Source organism: Vidua macroura (genome assembly GCF_024509145.1).
Source record: "Vidua macroura isolate BioBank_ID:100142 chromosome W unlocalized genomic scaffold, ASM2450914v1 whyW_random_scaffold_38, whole genome shotgun sequence".
NCBI lineage: Eukaryota > Metazoa > Chordata > Aves > Passeriformes > Viduidae > Vidua > Vidua macroura.
This window is the reverse complement of record NW_026530535.1, coordinates 4254328-4270056: the sequence shown is the minus strand read 5'-3', so window position 1 is coordinate 4270056 and position 15729 is coordinate 4254328.

The window sequence follows — 15729 nt, the reverse complement described above, 5'->3', positions numbered from 1 at the left end:
ATGTAAGGTCGAACGTCCTGCCGAGCCTTACACTCGAACTCCGGCCAAGCCCCCTTGCCTGACCCTACTTGGCTTGGGAAGCTTGGTCTCCCTACCGAGGTAAGGTTGAACGTCTTGCCGAGCCTTACACTCGAACTCCGGCCAAGCCCCCTTGCCTGATTCTCCACCTAGGCTTGGGAAGCTTGGTCTCCCTGCCAAGATAATGTCGAACGCCCTGCCGAGCCTTACACTTGAACTAGGGCCAAGCCCCCTTGCCTGACTCTCCTACTGGGCTTGGGTAGCTAGGTCTCCCTGCCGAGGTAAGGTCGAACGCCCTGCCGAGCCTTACACTCGAACTCCGGCCAAGCCCCCTTGCCTGACTTTCCTACTAGGCTTGGGAAGCTTGGTCTCCCTGCCGATGTAAGGTCGAACGTCCTGCCGAGCCTTCCACTCGAACTCCGGCCAAGCCCCCTTGCCTGACCCTACTTGGCTTGGGAAGCTTGGTCTCCCTACCGAGGCAAGGTCGAACGTCCTGCCGAGCCTCACACTCGAACTCCGGCCAAGCCCCCTTGCCTGACCCTATTAGGCTTGGGAAGCTTGGTCTCCCTGCCGAGGTAAGGTCGAACGTCCTGCCGAGCCTTTCATTCGAACTCCGGCCAAGCCCCCTTGCCTGACTCTCCTACTAGGCTTGGGAAGCTTGGTCTCCCTGCCGAGGTAAGGTCGAACTTCCTGCCGAGCCTTAAACTCGAACTCCGGCCGCGCCCCCTTGCCTGACTCTCCTACTTGGCTTGGGAAGCTTGGCCCCCCTGCTGAGGTAAGGTCGAACGTCCTGCCGAGCCTTACACTCGAACTCCGGCCAAGTCCCCTTGCCTGACTCTCCTACTAGGCTTGGGAAGCTTGGTCTCCCTGCAGAGGTAAGGTCGAACTTCCTGCCGAGCCTTACACTCGAACTACGGCCAAGCCCCCTTGCCTGACTCTCCTTCTAGGCTTGGGAAGCTTTGTCTCCCTGCCGAGGTAAGGTCTAACGTCCTGCCAAGCCTTACACTCGAACTCCGGCCAAGCCCCCTTGCCTGAACTTACCTGGCTTGGGAAGCTTGGTCTCCCTGCCGATGTAAGGTCGAACGCCCTGCCGAGCCTTACACTCGAACTCCGGCCAAGCACCCTTGCCTGACTCTCCTACTGGGCTTGGGAAGCTAGGTCTCCCTGCCGAGGTAAGGTTGAACGTCCTGCCGAGCCTTACACTCGAACTCCGGCCAAGCCCCCTTGCCTGACTCTCCTACTAGGCTTGGGAAGCTTGGTCTCCCTGCCGAGGTAAGGTTGAACGTCCTGCCGAGCCTTACACTCCAACTCCGGCCAAGCCCCCTTGCCTGACCCTACTTGGCTTGGGAAGCTTGGTCTCCCTGTTGAGGTAAGGTCGAACGTCCTGCCGAGCCTTACACTCGAACTCCGGCCAAGTCCCCTTGCCTGACTCTCCTACTAGGCTTGGGCAGCTTGGTCTCCCTGACGAGGTAAGGTCGAACGTCCTGACGAGCCTTACACTCGAACTCCGGCCAAGCCCCCTTGCCTGACCTTACTTGGCTTGGGAAGCTTGGTCTCCCTGCCGAGGTAAGGTCGACCGTCCTGCCGAGCCTTACACTCAGACTCCGGCCGAGCCCCCTTGCCTGACTCTCCTACTTGGCTTGGGAAGCTAGGTCTCCCTGCCGAGGTAAGGTCGAACGTCCTGCCGAGCCTTACACTCGAACTCCGGCCGCGCCCCCGTGCCTGACTCTCCTACTAGGCTTGGGAAGCTTGGTCTCCCTGCCGAGGTAAGGTTGAACGTCCTGCCGAGCCTTACACTCGAGCTCCGGACAAGCCCCCTTGCCTGACTCTCCTACTGGGCTTGGGAAGCTAGGTCTCCCTGCCGAGGTAAGGTCGAACGTCCTGCCGAGCCTTACACTCGAACTCCGGCCAAGCCCCCTTGCCTGACCTTACATGGCTTGGGAAGCTTGGTCTCCCTGCCGAGGTAAGGTTGAACGTCCTGCCGAGCCTTACACTCGAACTCCGGCCAAGCCCCCTTGCCTGACTCTCCTACTAGGCTTGGGAAGCTTGGTCTCCCTTCTGAGGTAAGGTCGAACTTCCTGCCGAGCCTTACACTCGAACTCCGGACAAGCCCCCTTGCCTGACTCTCCTACTTGGCTTGGGAAGCGTGGCCCCCCTGCTGAGGCAAGGTCGAACGTCCTGCCGAGCCTTATACTCGAACTCCGGCCAAGTCCCCTTGCCTGACTCGCCTACTAGGCTTGGGAAGCTTGGTCTCCCTGCCGAGGTAAGGTCGAACTTCCTGCCGAGCCTTTAACTCGCACTACGGCCAAGCCCCCTTGCCTGACTCTCCTGCTAGGCTTGGGAAGCTTGGTCTCCCTGCCGAGGTAAGGTCTAACGTCCTGCCAAGGCTTACACTTGAACTCCGGCCAAGCCCCATTACCTGACCCTACTAGGCTTGGGAAGCTTGGTCTCCCTGACGAGGTAAGGTCGAACGTCCTGACGAGCCTTACACTCGAACTCCGGCCAAGCCCCCTTGCCTGACCTTACTTGGCTTGGGAAGCTTGGTCTCCCTGCCGAGGTAAGGTCGACCGTCCTGCCGAGCCTTACACTCAGACTCCGGCTGAGCCCCCTTGCCTGACTCTCCTACTGGGCTTGGGAAGCTAGGTCTCCCTGCCGAGGTAAGGTCGAACGTCCTGCCGAGCCTTACACTCGAACTCCGGCCGCGCCCCCGTGCCTGACTCTCCTACTAGGCTTGGGAAGCTTGGTCTCCCTGCCGAGGTAAGGTTGAACGTCCTGCCGAGCCTTACACTCGAACTCCGGACAAGCCCCCTTGCCTGACTCTCCTACTGGGCTTGGGAAGCTAGGTCTCCCTGCCGATGTAAGGTCGAACGTCCTGCCGAGCCTTACACTCGAACTCCGGCCAAGCCCCCTTGCCTGACCTTACATGGCTTGGGAAGCTTGGTCTCCCTGCCGAGGTAAGGTTGAACGTCCTGCCGAGCCTTACACTCGAACTCCGGCCAAGCCCCCTTGCCTGACTCTCCTACTAGGCTTGGGAAGCTTGGTCTCCCTTCTGAGGTAAGGTCGAACTTCCTGCCGAGCCTAACACTCGAAGTCCGGCCGCGCCCCCTTGCCTGACTCTCCTACTTGGCTTGGGAAGCGTGGCCCCCCTGCTGCGGCAAGGTCGAACGTCCTGCCGAGCCTTTTACTCGAACTCCGGCCAAGTCCCCTTGCCTGACTCTCCTACTAGGCTTGGGAAGCTTGGTCTCCCTGCAGAGGTAAGGTCGAACTTCCTGCCGAGCCTTAAACTCGAACTACGGCCAAGCCCCCTTGCCTGACTCTCCTGCTAGGCTTGGGAAGCTTGGTCTCCCTGCCGAGGTAAGGTCTAACGTCCTGCCAAGCCTTACACTCGAACTCCGGCCAAGCCCCCTTGCCTGAACTTACTTGGCTTGGGCAGCTTGGTCTCCCTGCCGAGGTAAGGTCGAACTTCCTGCCGAGCCTTACACTCGAACTCCTGCGAAGCTCCCTTGCCTGACTCTCCTACTAGGCTTGGGAAGCTTGGTCTCCCTGCCGAGGTAAGGTCGAACATCCTGCCGAGCCTTACACTCGAACTCCGGCCAAGCCCCCTTGCCTGACCTTACTTGGCTTGGGAAGCTTGCTCTCCCTGCCGAGGTAAGGTCGAACGTCCTGCCGAGCCTTACACTCAGGCTCCGGCCGAGCCCCCTTGCCTGACTCTCCTACTGGGCTTGGGAAGCTAGGTCTCCCTGCCGAGGTAAGGTCGAACGTCCTGCCGAGCCTTACATTCGAACTCCGGCCGCGCCCCCGTGCCTGACTATCCTACTAGGCTTGGGAAGCTTGGTCTCCCTGCCGAGGTAAGGTTGAACGTCCTGCCGAGCCTTACACTCGAACTCCGGACAAGCCCCCTTGCCTGACTCTCCTACTGGGCTTGGGAAGCTAGGTCTCCCTGCCGAGGTAAGGTCGAACGTCCTGCCGAGCCTTACACTTGAACTCCGGCCAAGCCCCCTTGCCTGACCTTACATGGCTTGGGAAGCTTGGTCTCCCTGCCGAGGTAAGGTTGAACGTCCTGCCGAGCCTTACACTCGAACTCCGGCCAAGCCCCCTTGCCTGACTCTCCTACTAGGCTTGGGAAGCTTGGTCTCCCTTCTGAGGTAAGGTCGAACTTCCTGCCGAGCCTAACACTCGAACTCCGGCCGCGCCCCCTTGCCTGACTCTCCTACTTGGCTTGGGAAGCGTGGCCCCCCTGCTGAGGCAAGGTCGAACGTCCTGCCGAGCCTTATACTCGAACTCCGGCCAAGTCCCCTTGCCTGACTCTCCTACTAGGCTTGGGAAGCTTGGTCTCCCTGCAGAGGCAAGGTCGAACTACCTGCCGAGCCTTAAACTCGAACTACGGCCAAGCCCCCTTGCCTGACTCTCCTGCTAGGCTTGGGAAGCTTGGTCTCCCTGCCGAGGTAAGGTCTAACGTCCTGCCAAGCCTTACACTCGAACTCCGGCCAAGCCCCCTTGCCTGAACTTACTTGGCTTGGGAAGCTTGGTCTCCCTGCCGAGGTAAGGTCGAACGTCCTGCCGAGCCTTACACTCGAACTCCGGCCAAGCCCCCTTGCCTGACTCTCCTACTAGGCTTGGGAATCTTGGTCTCCCTGCCGATGTAAGGTCGAACGTCCTGCCGAGCCTTACACTCGAACTCCGGCCAAGCCCCCTTGCCTGATTCTCCACCTAGGCTTGGGAAGCTTGGTCTCCCTGCCAAGATAATGTCGAACGCCCTGCCGAGCCTTACACTTGAACTAGGGCCAAGCCCCCTTGCCTGACTCTCCTACTGGGCTTGGGTAGCTAGGTCTCCCTGCCGAGGTAAGGTCGAACGCCCTGCCGAGCCTTACACTCGAACTCCGGCCAAGCCCCCTTGCCTGACTTTCCTACTAGGCTTGGGAAGCTTGGTCTCCCTGCCGATGTAAGGTCGAACGTCCTGCCGAGCCTTCCACTCGAACTCCGGCCAAGCCCCCTTGCCTGACCCTACTTGGCTTGGGAAGCTTGGTCTCCCTACCGAGGCAAGGTCGAACGTCCTGCCAAGCCTCACACTCGAACTCCGGCCAAGCCCCCTTGCCTGACCCTATTAGGCTTGGGAAGCTTGGTCTCCCTGCCGAGGTAAGGTCGAACGTCCTGCCGAGCCTTTCATTCGAACTCCGGCCAAGCCCCCTTGCCTGACTCTCCTACTAGGCTTGGGAAGCTTGGTCTCCCTGCCGAGGTAAGGTCGAACTTCCTGCCGAGCCTTAAACTCGAACTCCGGCCGCGCCCCCTTGCCTGACTCTCCTACTTGGCTTGGGAAGCTTGGCCCCCCTGCTGAGGTAAGGTCGAACGTCCTGCCGAGCCTTACACTCGAACTCCGGCCAAGTCCCCTTGCCTGACTCTCCTACTAGGCTTGGGAAGCTTGGTCTCCCTGCAGAGGTAAGGTCGAACTTCCTGCCGAGCCTTACACTCGAACTACGGCCAAGCCCCCTTGCCTGACTCTCCTTCTAGGCTTGGGAAGCTTTGTCTCCCTGCCGAGGTAAGGTCTAACGTCCTGCCAAGCCTTACACTCGAACTCCGGCCAAGCCCCCTTGCCTGAACTTACCTGGCTTGGGAAGCTTGGTCTCCCTGCCGATGTAAGGTCGAACGCCCTGCCGAGCCTTACACTCGAACTCCGGCCAAGCACCCTTGCCTGACTCTCCTACTGGGCTTGGGAAGCTAGGTCTCCCTGCCGAGGTAAGGTTGAACGTCCTGCCGAGCCTTACACTCGAACTCCGGCCAAGCCCCCTTGCCTGACTCTCCTACTAGGCTTGGGAAGCTTGGTCTCCCTGCCGAGGTAAGGTTGAACGTCCTGCCGAGCCTTACACTCCAACTCCGGCCAAGCCCCCTTGCCTGACCCTACTTGGCTTGGGAAGCTTGGTCTCCCTGTTGAGGTAAGGTCGAACGTCCTGCCGAGCCTTACACTCGAACTCCGGCCAAGTCCCCTTGCCTGACTCTCCTACTAGGCTTGGGCAGCTTGGTCTCCCTGACGAGGTAAGGTCGAACGTCCTGACGAGCCTTACACTCGAACTCCGGCCAAGCCCCCTTGCCTGACCTTACTTGGCTTGGGAAGCTTGGTCTCCCTGCCGAGGTAAGGTCGACCGTCCTGCCGAGCCTTACACTCAGACTCCGGCTGAGCCCCCTTGCCTGACTCTCCTACTGGGCTTGGGAAGCTAGGTCTCCCTGCCGAGGTAAGGTCGACCGTCCTGCCGAGCCTTACACTCAGACTCCGGCTGAGCCCCCTTGCCTGACTCTCCTACTAGGCTTGGGAAGCTTGGTCTCCCTGCCGAGGTAAGGTTGAACGTCCTGCCCAGCCTTACACTCGAACTCCGGACAAGCCCCCTTGCCTGACTCTCCTACTGGGCTTGGGAAGCTAGGTCTCCCTGCCGATGTAAGGTCGAACGTCCTGCCGAGCCTTACACTCGAACTCCGTCCAAGCCCCCTTGCCTGACCTTACATGGCTTGGGAAGCTTGGTCTCCCTGCCGAGGTAAGGTTGAACGTCCTGCCGAGCCTTACACTCGAACTCCGGCCAAGCCCCCTTGCCTGACTCTCCTACTAGGCTTGGGAAGCTTGGTCTCCCTTCTGAGGTAAGGTCGAACTTCCTGCCGAGCCTAACACTCGAAGTCCGGCCGCGCCCCCTTGCCTGACTCTCCTACTTGGCTTGGGAAGCGTGGCCCCCCTGCTGCGGCAAGGTCGAACGTCCTGCCGAGCCTTTTACTCGAACTCCGGCCAAGTCCCCTTGCCTGACTCTCCTACTAGGCTTGGGAAGCTTGGTCTCCCTGCAGAGGTAAGGTCGAACTTCCTGCCGAGCCTTAAACTCGAACTACGGCCAAGCCCCCTTGCCTGACTCTCCTGCTAGGCTTGGGAAGCTTGGTCTCCCTGCCGAGGTAAGGTCTAACGTCCTGCCAAGCCTTACACTCGAACTCCGGCCAAGCCCCCTTGCCTGAACTTACTTGGCTTGGGCAGCTTGGTCTCCCTGCCGAGGTAAGGTCGAACTTCCTGCCGAGCCTTACACTCGAACTCCGGCCAAGCCCTCTTGCCTGACTCTCCCACTAGGCTTGGGAAGCTTGGTCTCCCTGCCGAGGTAAGGTCGAACGTCCTGCCGAGCCTTACACTCGAACTCCGGCCAAGCCCCCTTGCCTGACTCTCCTACTGGGCTTGGGTAGCTAGGTCTCCCTGCCGAGGTAAGGTCGAACGTCCTGCCGAGCCTTACACTCGTACTCCGGCCAAGCCCCCTTGCCTGACTTTCCTACTAGGCTTGGGAAGCTTGGTCTCCCTGCCGATATAAGGTCGAACGTCCTGCCGAGCCTTACACTCGAACTCCGGCCAAGCCCCCTTGCCTGACCCTACTTGGCTTGGGAAGCTTGGTCTCCCTACCGAGGTAAGGTCGAACGTCCTGCCGAGCCTCACACTCGAACTCCGGCCAAGCCCCCTTGCCTGACCCTATTAGGCTTGGGAAGCTTGGTCTCCCTGCCGAGGTAAGGTCGAACGTCCTGCCGAGCCTTTCATTCGAACTCCGGCCAAGCCCCCTTGCCTGACTCTCCTACTAGGCTTGGGAAGCTTGGTCTCCCTGCCGAGGTAAGGTCGAACTTCCTGCCGAGCCTTAAACTCGAACTCCGGCCGCGCCCCCTTGCCTGACTCTCCTACTTGGCTTGGGAAGCTTGGCCCCCCTACTGAGGTAAGGTCGAACGTCCTGCCGAGCCTTACACTCGAACTCCGGCCAAGTCCCCTTGCCTGACTCTCCTACTAGGCTTGGGAAGCTTGGTCTCCCTGCAGAGGTAAGGTCGAACATCCTGCCGAGCCTTACACTTGAACTCCGGCCAAGGCCCTTTGCCTGACTTTCCTACTAGGCTTGGGAAGCTTGGTCTCCCTGACGATGTAAGGTCGAACGTCCTGACCAGCCTTACACTCGAACTCCGGACAAGCCCCCTTGCCTGACCTAACTTGGCTTGGGAAGCTTGGTCTCCCTGCCGAGGTAAGGTTGAACGTCCTGCTGAGCCTTACACTTGAACTCCGGCCAAGGCCCCTTGCCTGACTTTCCTACTAGGCTTGGGAAGCTTGGTCTCCCTGCCGAGGTAAGGTCGAACGTCCTGCTGAGCCTTACACTCGAACTCCGGCCAAGTCCCCTTGCCTGACTCTCCTACTAGGCTTGGGAAGCTTGGTCTCCCTGCCGAGGTAAGGTTGAATGTCCTGCCGAGCCTTACACTTGAACTCCGGCCAAGCCCCCTTGCCTGACCCTACTTGGCTTGGGAAGCTTGGTCTCCCTGCCGAGGTAAGGTCGAACGTCCTGCCGAGCCTTACACTCGAACTCCGGCCAAGTCCCCTTGCCTGACTCTCCTACTAGGCTTGGGAAACTTGGTCTCCCTGCCGAGGTAAGGTCGAACTTCCTGCCGAGCCTTACACTAGAACTCCTGCGAAGCTCCCTTGCCTGACTCTCCTACTAGGCTTGGGAAGCTTGGTCTCCCTGCCGAGGTAAGGTCGAACATCCTGCCGAGCCTTACACTCGAACTCCGGCCAAGCCCCCTTGCCTGACCTTACTTGGCTTGGGAAGCTTGCTCTCCCTGCCGAGGTAAGGTCGAACGTCCTGCCGAGCCTTACACTCAGACTCCGGCCGAGCCCCCTTGCCTGACTCTCCTACTGGGCTTGGGAAGCTAGGTCTCCCTGCCGAGGTAAGGTCGAACGTCCTGCCGAGCCTTACATTCGAACTCCGGCCGCGCCCCCGTGCCTGACTATCCTACTAGGCTTGGGAAGCTTGGTCTCCCTGCCGAGGTAAGGTTGAACGTCCTGCCGAGCCTTACACTCGAACTCCGGACAAGCCCCCTTGCCTGACTCTCCTACTGGGCTTGGGAAGCTAGGTCTCCCTGCCGAGGTAAGGTCGAACGTCCTGCCGAGCCTTACACTTGAACTCCGGCCAAGCCCCCTTGCCTGACCTTACATGGCTTGGGAAGCTTGGTCTCCCTGCCGAGGTAAGGTTGAACGTCCTGCCGAGCCTTACACTCGAACTCCGGCCAAGCCCCGTTGCCTGACTCTCCTACTAGGCTTGGGAAGCTTGGTCTCCCTTCTGAGGTAAGGTCGAACTTCCTGCCGAGCCTAACACTCGAACTCCGGCCGCGCCCCCTTGCCTGACTCTCCTACTTGGCTTGGGAAGCGTGGCCCCCCTGCTGAGGCAAGGTCGAACGTCCTGCCGAGCCTTATACTCGAACTCCGGCCAAGTCCCCTTGCCTGACTCTCCTACTAGGCTTGGGAAGCTTGGTCTCCCTGCAGAGGCAAGGTCGAACTACCTGCCGAGCCTTAAACTCGAACTACGGCCAAGCCCCCTTGCCTGACTCTCCTGCTAGGCTTGGGAAGCTTGGTCTCCCTGCCGAGGTAAGGTCTAACGTCCTGCCAAGCCTTACACTCGAACTCCGGCCAAGCCCCCTTGCCTGAACTTACTTGGCTTGGGAAGCTTGGTCTCCCTGCCGAGGTAAGGTCGAACGTCCTGCCGAGCCTTACACTCGAACTCCGGCCAAGCCCCCTTGCCTGACTCTCCTACTAGGCTTGGGAATCTTGGTCTCCCTGCCGATGTAAGGTCGAACGTCCTGCCGAGCCTTACACTCGAACTCCGGCCAAGCCCCCTTGCCTGACCCTACTTGGCTTGGGAAGCTTGGTCTCCCTACCGAGGTAAGGTTGAACGTCTTGCCGAGCCTTACACTCGAACTCCGGCCAAGCCCCCTTGCCTGATTCTCCACCTAGGCTTGGGAAGCTTGGTCTCCCTGCCAAGATAATGTCGAACGCCCTGCCGAGCCTTACACTTGAACTAGGGCCAAGCCCCCTTGCCTGACTCTCCTACTGGGCTTGGGTAGCTAGGTCTCCCTGCCGAGGTAAGGTCGAACGCCCTGCCGAGCCTTACACTCGAACTCCGGCCAAGCCCCCTTGCCTGACTTTCCTACTAGGCTTGGGAAGCTTGGTCTCCCTGCCGATGTAAGGTCGAACGTCCTGCCGAGCCTTCCACTCGAACTCCGGCCAAGCCCCCTTGCCTGACCCTACTTGGCTTGGGAAGCTTGGTCTCCCTACCGAGGCAAGGTCGAACGTCCTGCCGAGCCTCACACTCGAACTCCGGCCAAGCCCCCTTGCCTGACCCTATTAGGCTTGGGAAGCTTGGTCTCCCTGCCGAGGTAAGGTCGAACGTCCTGCCGAGCCTTTCATTCGAACTCCGGCCAAGCCCCCTTGCCTGACTCTCCTACTAGGCTTGGGAAGCTTGGTCTCCCTGCCGAGGTAAGGTCGAACTTCCTGCCGAGCCTTAAACTCGAACTCCGGCCGCGCCCCCTTGCCTGACTCTCCTACTTGGCTTGGGAAGCTTGGCCCCCCTGCTGAGGTAAGGTCGAACGTCCTGCCGAGCCTTACACTCGAACTCCGGCCAAGTCCCCTTGCCTGACTCTCCTACTAGGCTTGGGAAGCTTGGTCTCCCTGCAGAGGTAAGGTCGAACTTCCTGCCGAGCCTTACACTCGAACTACGGCCAAGCCCCCTTGCCTGACTCTCCTTCTAGGCTTGGGAAGCTTTGTCTCCCTGCCGAGGTAAGGTCTAACGTCCTGCCAAGCCTTACACTCGAACTCCGGCCAAGCCCCCTTGCCTGAACTTACCTGGCTTGGGAAGCTTGGTCTCCCTGCCGATGTAAGGTCGAACGCCCTGCCGAGCCTTACACTCGAACTCCGGCCAAGCACCCTTGCCTGACTCTCCTACTGGGCTTGGGAAGCTAGGTCTCCCTGCCGAGGTAAGGTTGAACGTCCTGCCGAGCCTTACACTCGAACTCCGGCCAAGCCCCCTTGCCTGACTCTCCTACTAGGCTTGGGAAGCTTGGTCTCCCTGCCGAGGTAAGGTTGAACGTCCTGCCGAGCCTTACACTCCAACTCCGGCCAAGCCCCCTTGCCTGACCCTACTTGGCTTGGGAAGCTTGGTCTCCCTGTTGAGGTAAGGTCGAACGTCCTGCCGAGCCTTACACTCGAACTCCGGCCAAGTCCCCTTGCCTGACTCTCCTACTAGGCTTGGGCAGCTTGGTCTCCCTGCCGAGGTAAGGTCGAACTTCCTGCCGAGCCTTACACTCGAACTCCAGCCAAGCCCCCTTGCCTGACTCTCCCACTAGGCTTGGGAAGCATGGTCTCCCTGCCGAGGTAAGGTCGAACGTCCTGCCGAGCCTTACACTAGAACTCCTGCCGAGCTCCCTTGCCTGACTCTCCTACTTGGCTTGGGAAGCTTGGCCCCCCTGCCGAGGTACGGTCGAACGTCCTGCCGAGCCTTACACTCGAACTCCGGCCAAGTCCCCTTGCCTGACTCTCCTACTAGGCTTGGGAAGCTTGGTCTCCCTGCAGATGTAAGGTCGAACGTCCTGCCGAGACTTACACTCAAACTCCGGCCAAGCCCCCTTGCCTGACTCTCCTACTAGTCTTGGGAATCTTGGTCTCCCTGCCGATGTAAGGTCGAACGTCCTGCCGAGCCTTACACTCGAACTCCGGCCAAGCCCCCTTGCCTGACCCTACTTGGCTTGGGAAGCTTGGTCTCCCTACCGAGGTAAGGTTGAACGTCCTGCCGAGCCTTACACTTGAACTCCGGACAAGCCCCCTTGCCGGACCCTCCTACTAGGCTAGGGAATCTTGGTCTCCCTGCCGAGGTAAGGTCGAACGTCCTGCCGAGCCTAACACTCGAACTCCGGCCAAGCCCCCTTGCCGGACCCTCCTACTAGGCTAGGGAATCTTGGTCTCCCTGCCGATGTAAGGTCGAACGTCCTGCCGAGCCTTACACTCGAACTCCGGCCGCGCCCCCTCGCCTGACTCTCCTACTAGGCTTGGGAAACTTGGTCTCCCTGCTGAGGTAAGGTTGAACGTCCTGCCGAGCCTTACACTCGAACTCCGGCCAAGGCCCCTTGCCTCTCCCTACCTGGCTTGGGAAGCTTGGTCTCCCTGCCGAGGTAAGGTCGAACGTCCTGCCGAGCCTTACACTCGAACTCCGGCCAAGCCCCCTTGCCTGACCCTATTAGGCTTGGGAAGCTTCGTCTCCCTGCCGAGGTAAGGTCGAATGTCCTACTGAGCCTTACACTCGAACTCCGGCCAAGTCCCCTTGCCTGACTCTCCTATTAGGCTTGGGAAGCTTGGTCTCCCTGCTGAGGTAAGGTCGAACTTCCTGCCGAGCCTTTCACTCGAACTCCGGCCAAACCCCCGTGCCTGTCTCTCCCACTAGGCTTGGGAAGCTTGGTCTCCCTGCCGAGGTAAGGTCGAACGTCCTGCCGAGCCTTACACTAGAACTCCTGCGAAGTTCCCTTGCCTGACTCTCCTACTAGGCTTGGGAAGCTTGGTCTCCCTGCCGAGGTAAGGTCGAACATCCTGCCGAGCCTTACACTCGAACTCCGGCCAATTCCCCTTGCCTGACTCTCCTACTAGGCTTGGGAACCTTGGTCTCCCTGCCGAGGTAAGGTCGAACGTCCTTCCGAGCCTTACACTCGAACGCCGGACAAGCCCCCTTGCCTGACTCTCCTACTGGGCTTGGGAAGCTTGGTCTCCCTGCCGAGGTAAGGTCGAACGTCCTGCCGAGCCTTACACTCGAACTCCGGCCAAGCCCCCTTGCCTGACTCTCCCACTAGGCTTGGGAATCTTGGTCTCCCTGCCGAGGTAAGGTCGAACGTCCTGCCGAGCCTTACACTCAAACTCCGGCCGCGCCCCCTTGCCTGAATGTCCTACTAGGCTTGGGAAGCTTGTCCCCCCTGCCGAGGTAAGGTCGAACGTCCTGCCGAGCCCTACACTCGAACTCCGGCCAAGTCCCCTTGCCTGACTCTCCTAGTAGGCTTGGGAAGCTTGGTCTCCCTGCAGAGGTAAGGTTGAACGTCCTGCCGAGCCTTACACTCGAACTCCGGCCAAGCCCCCTTGCCTGACTCTCCTACTAGGCTTGGGAAGCTTGGTCTCCCTGCAGATGTAAGGTCGAACGTCCTGCCGAGACTTACACTTGAACTCCGGACAAGCCCCCTTGCCGGACCCTCCTACTAGGCTAGGGAATCTTGGTCTCCCTGCCGAGGTAAGGTCGAACGTCCTGCCGAGCCTAACACTCGAACTCCGGCCAAGCCCCCTTGCCGGACCCTCCTACTAGGCTAGGGAATCTTGGTCTCCCTGCCGATGTAAGGTCGAACGTCCTGCCGAGCCTTACACTCGAACTCCGGCCGCGCCCCCTCGCCTGACTCTCCTACTAGGCTTGGGAAACTTGGTCTCCCTGCTGAGGTAAGGTTGAACGTCCTGCCGAGCCTTACACTCGAACTCCGGCCAAGGCCCCTTGCCTCTCCCTACCTGGCTTGGGAAGCTTGGTCTCCCTGCCGAGGTAAGGTCGAACGTCCTGCCGAGCCTTACACTCGAACTCCGGCCAAGCCCCCTTGCCTGACCCTATTAGGCTTGGGAAGCTTCGTCTCCCTGCCGAGGTAAGGTCGAATGTCCTACTGAGCCTTACACTCGAACTCCGGCCAAGTCCCCTTGCCTGACTCTCCTATTAGGCTTGGGAAGCTTGGTCTCCCTGCCGAGGTAAGGTCGAACTTCCTGCCGAGCCTTTCACTCGAACTCCGGCCAAACCCCCGTGCCTGTCTCTCCCACTAGGCTTGGGAAGCTTGGTCTCCCTGCCGAGGTAAGGTCGAACGTCCTGCCGAGCCTTACACTAGAACTCCTGCGAAGTTCCCTTGCCTGACTCTCCTACTAGGCTTGGGAAGCTTGGTCTCCCTGCCGAGGTAAGGTCGAACATCCTGCCGAGCCTTACACTCGAACTTCGGCCAATTCCCCTTGCCTGACTCTCCTACTAGGCTTGGGAACCTTGGTCTCCCTGCCGAGGTAAGGTCGAACGTCCTGCCGAGCCTTACACTCGAACGCCGGACAAGCCCCCTTGCCTGACTCTCCTACTGGGCTTGGGAAGTTTGGTCTCCCTGCCGAGGTAAGGTCGAACGTCCTGCCGAGCCTTACACTCGAACTCCGGCCAAGCCCCCTTGCCTGACTCTCCCACTAGGCTTGGGAAGCTTGGTCTCCCTGCCGAGGTAAGGTCGAACGTCCTGCCGAGCCTTACACTCAAACTCCGGCCGCGCCCCCTTGCCTGAATGTCCTACTAGGCTTGGGAAGCTTGTCCCCCCTGCCGAGGTAAGGTCGAACGTCCTGCCGAGCCCTACACTCGAACTCCGGCCAAGTCCCCTTGCCTGACTCTCCTAGTAGGCTTGGGAAGCTTGGTCTCCCTGCAGAGGTAAGGTTGAACGTCCTGCCGAGCCTTACACTCGAACTCCGGCCAAGCCCCCTTGCCTGACTCTCCTACTAGGCTTGGGAAGCTTGGTCTCCCTGCAGATGTAAGGTCGAACGTCCTGCCGAGACTTACACTCGAACTCCGGCCAAGGCCCCTTGCCTGTCCCTACTTGGCTTGGGAAGCTTGGTCTCCCTGCCGAGGTAAGGTCGAACGTCCTGCCGAGCCTTACACTCGAACTCCGGCCAAGCCCCCTTGCCTGACTGTCCTACTGGGCTTGGGAAGCTTGGTCTCCCTGCCGAGGTAAGGTCGAACGTCCTGCCGAGCCTTACACTCGAACTCCGGACAAGCCCCCTTGCCTGACCTTACTTGGCTTGGGAAGCTTGGTCTCCCTGCCGAGGTCAGGTTGAACGTCCTGCCGAGCCCTACACTCGAACTCCGGCCAAGTCCCCTTGCCTGACTTTCCTACTAGGCTTGGGAAGCTTGGTCTCCCTGCCGAGGTATGGTTGAACGTCCTGCCGAGCCTTACACTTGAACTCCGGCCAAGCCCCCTTGCCTGACCCTACTTGGCTTGGGAAGCTTGGTCTCCCTGCCGAGGTAAGGTCGAACGTCCTGCCGAGCCTTTCACTCAAACTCCGGCCAAGCCCCCTTGCCTGACTCTCCCACTAGGCTTGGGAAGCTTGGTCTCCCTGCCGAGGTAAGGTCGCACGTCCTGCCGAGCCTTACACTAGAACTCCTGCAAAGCTCCCTTGCCTGACTCTCCTAGTAGGCTTGGGAAGCTTGGTCTCCCTGCCGAGGTAAGGTCGAACATCCTGCCGAGCCTTACACTCGAACTCCGGCCAAGCCCCCTTGCCTGACCTTACTTGGCTTGGGAAGCTTGGTCTCCCTGCCGAGGTAAGGTCGAACGTCCCGCCGAGCCTTACTCTCAGTCTCCGGCCGAGCCCCCTTGCCTGACTCTCCTACTCGGCTTGGGAAGCTTGGTCTCCCTGCCGAGGTAAGGTCGAACGTCCTGCCGAGCCTTACACTCGAACTCCGGCCAAGCCCCCTTGCCTGACCTTACTTGGCTTGGGAAGCTTGGTCTCCCTGCCGAGGTAAGGTCGAACGTCCTGCCGAGCCTTACACTCAGTCTCCGGCCGAGCCCCCTTGCCTGACTCTCCTACTCGGCTTGGGAAGCTCGGTCTCCCTGCCGAGGTAAGGTCGAACATCCTGCCGAGCCTTACACTCGAACTCCGGCCAAGCCCCCTTGCCTGACTCTCCACCTAGGCTTGGGAAGCTTGGTCTCCCTGCCAAGATAATGTCGAACGCCCTGCCGAGCCTTACACTCGAACTAGAGCCAAGCCCCCTTGCCTGACTCTCCTACTGGGCTTGGGTATCTAGGTCTCCCTGCCGAGGTAAGGTCGAACGTCCTGCCGAGCCTTACACTCGAACTCGGGCCAAGCCCCCTTGC